The following is a 3456-nucleotide window of genomic DNA, read 5'->3' on the forward strand; positions in this document are numbered from 1 at the left end:
AGAAGACCAACATTAAACAAGGAGGAGAGGTGGGAGGGAAAGGGAGAGAGAAGGGAAATTTCATGGAAATGGAAGGAGACCCTCAGGGTTATACAAAATTACATACAAGAGGAAGTGAGGGGAAAGGGAAAAATAATACAAGAGGGAGGAATGAATTACAGTAGTGGGGGTAGAGAGAGAAGAGGGGAGGGGAGGGGAGGGGAGATAGTAGAGGATAGGAAAGGCAGCAGAATACAACATACATGAGTATATCAATATGTAAATCAATGGAAGTGTAACTGATGTGATTCTGCAAGCTGTATACGGGGTAAAATGGGAGTTCATAACCCACTTGAATCAAAATGTGAAATATGATATATCAAGAACTATGTAATGTTTTGAACAACCAACAATAAAAAAAGATATTTCTACTATGAAAGACTATATAGTAAAAGGAAGTTTTAGAGCTTGATTTGACTAAATTATTTGCTATGTTTATGCTTAATTAAAAGCTATTTTTAATAAATACATATCTTTGGACAATTAAAAAAAAAGAGTGCATATCCCAGATGCAATCATTACTTCTCATGTGCAGTATAAACTTCTAGCATCTAGGAGTGCTACACTCTGGGTTCAATGCTTCCTCCTTCATTCACTAGCTGGGAATGTTGGCCTGGGTACCATTTGCTTATATGCAGGTACATGAATACACATGTGGAATTGAAGTGATTATCATGGGGAAACTGCACTTGCTCAGAGAGTGCTCAAGAAATTGCTGTCATTAAGATTATCATTACACTTTGTTTTTAAAATGAAAACCAATAAAATCTATATAATGGAATTACATAGTTTAATAGTGAAGGGAAGGCAGAGGGACAGGAAAAGGAAAGACAGTGGAATGAATTACACGTAGCTTTACAACATACATATAGGAATATACCACAGTGAATCTTCATATCACGGACAAGCACAAGACTAGGATCTTAATATGAATAAGATATTCTCCAGTGGCTGGGGGTATAGCTCAGTTGGTAGAGTGCCTGCCTCATATGCACAAGGCCCTGGGTTCAATCCCCAGCACCACCAAAAAAGAAAAATAAAAAGCTATACTCCATGTTTGTATAACTATATCAAAATATGTTCTACTGTCATGTGTAACTAAAAAAACCAAATAAATGTTTTAAAAATATTTACCTCTCAAGTACTAATAAAAGAGCCTTAGCTGGTTGCGAATCCAATGCCCTAGATTTGTAAAGATAATTGCATTTATTTAGATTTGCCTGAATGACAGTGATCTTTTGGATTCCTACAGCATGGATCAAAATAATATGAAATCATATCTATCCTTATTAATGTGATAAGCAAAATTAACCAATATTTACCTTCAAATAAATAATGGTATTAAGTAATGGTATTATCTCTCTTCTCCTTACTCCACAACTAAGTTGTAAAAGGAGCCAATAATTAAGAGAAAATTTTAAAGAGAGATGTTTCTGAAATGTTAAGTGCCATTGTGGATATATTAGTTCTTTATTTCAAAAAGTCCCAGTGTATTCATCTGAAATATCAGCTAAGAATGTTTATTTTTACAGAAAAAGTACCACTAGGAACATAAGGGGGGCAATTAATTAATAACAAGTACAGATAATCCTAAATTTTTTCTTTGAGTAGTAATTTACTTTTTTTTTCTTGATGTCTAAAATGCTACAGCTTTTTATCCTCCTAAGTAATTCCAAACTTGAGTAAAATTGTGGAAGATAAAATTTTATTTAGGACTCATTAAATTCTTGATGCCAGTTGGTTCTTTAGGTAACTATTGATTGATGCTCATAATACTATAAGTTTCCCTCATTTCTGCATCCTTAGATGGCTCTTACATTTTATTTCTATCTTGTCGGCTTTTCTTTGCTCTTTCTTAGAAGAGGGAGGGCAGATTTCTCCCCTAGGTTGTAAGTTGGAGAGAATTGCCACACCACTTTGGATCTACCTCTATGATCCTACACATTAGAAATAGAAGAGGGGAAATAGCTAGTTGTATCAAAAAGAAATGCTGTTTGTAGCCATTTGTCAGATATTTCCTGTAAAGTACATAAGGTGACTTGGTCAGTCTTGTGGTCACTATGAGCTCATTTTAATCTTTACATATGTGAACTTCTAACTATGTCACTATGAGGATCCCACCATAGTGGATCTTACTATAGTTTCTGAATCTGTGAGAGTTAGTCTAAAAATACTGAGAAGTAGTAAGTCTATTGGATACATATTATATTCTCAACTGATTTCAATGCTTTATTTGTATTCAATTTAAAAAAAAAAATTCCATAACCCTATGGACATACTAAGAAAGGAGATTTTTCCAAGAACACTCAATCAATGATAAGAAAATACCAAATTTGCACAATTGGTAGTCTGGTTTCAGGGTCTCTAGCCAGCTAAACACTAAAATTCCAGCTGTATTGTGTTTTTAATTTCTTTAAAGAAAATTGACCTAAGAGATTTTGGAAAAAAAAAAGTCTAAGAGATTTATAAAAAGGAAACTGAGAAATCCAATATTTGTACTCTCATGAGACATTTAATTCTATGCAAAAGCTACTAGGTTTGGATTTAATAATTCCCCCCTAATACTAACTCACATTGGCACAGATAAGTTGCATGAAAAAAATATAAAATGTTTAGAGAAAAACATACCCAGCATATATGAATATACACTTTTAACATGCAAAAAAGGAAATATGTCATTTAATGACACAAATTAAGTACATTTAAGCAACAATTTTACATGACTATTCTATTTTTCAAGAATGATCCAAATTATTTTTTATGCTAAGCAGACATGAATTAGCTTAAATAAGTTAGTTTCTTTTTTAAATTTGTTCTAATTAGTTATACATGATAGTAGAATGCACGTTGACACATCATACATAACTGGAGTATAACTTATCATTCTTCTGGTTGTACATGGTGTAGAATCACACTGCATATAGGATATAATGTCCAATCCATTCTACTGTTCTTCCTACCCTCATACTCCCTCCTCTTCTTTCACTCCCCTCTGCCTAATCCAAAATAACTCTACTCTTTCCTAGCCCCCCGCTTATGTGAATTAGCATCTGCATATCAGAAAAAACATTCCACCTGGCTTTTTGGGGATTGGTTTATTTTTCTTAGCATGATATTATTCAGCTACATCCATTCATCAGCAATGCCTTCATTTTATTCTTCTTTAAGGCTGAATAATATTCCATTGTGTATATATACCACATTTTCTTTATCCACTCATCTGTTGAAGGACACCTAGGTTGGTTCCATAGTTTAGTTATTCTGAGTTGAGCTGCTATAACATTGATGTGTCTGTGTCACTGTAGTATGCTGATTTTAGCTGGGTCAGATGGTGGTTCCATTCCAAGTTTTCTAAGGAATCTCCGTACTGCTTTCTTTAATGGTTGCACCAATTTGCAGTCACACCAATAATGTATG

The 3456-nt window shown here is 33.7% G+C and overlaps 1 non-coding gene across 1 annotated transcript; it reads left to right on the forward strand.

Moving 5' to 3' along the window:
• Nucleotides 1–992: 992 nt before the first annotated feature.
• Trnam-cau (transfer RNA methionine (anticodon CAU)) lies at nt 993–1065 on the forward strand. The gene has a single exon. It is a non-coding gene; the product is annotated as a tRNA-Met (tRNA).
• Nucleotides 1066–3456: the final 2391 nt, after the last annotated feature.

Source organism: Ictidomys tridecemlineatus, chromosome 9 (genome assembly GCF_052094955.1).
Source record: "Ictidomys tridecemlineatus isolate mIctTri1 chromosome 9, mIctTri1.hap1, whole genome shotgun sequence".
Classification (NCBI taxonomy): domain Eukaryota; kingdom Metazoa; phylum Chordata; class Mammalia; order Rodentia; family Sciuridae; genus Ictidomys; species Ictidomys tridecemlineatus.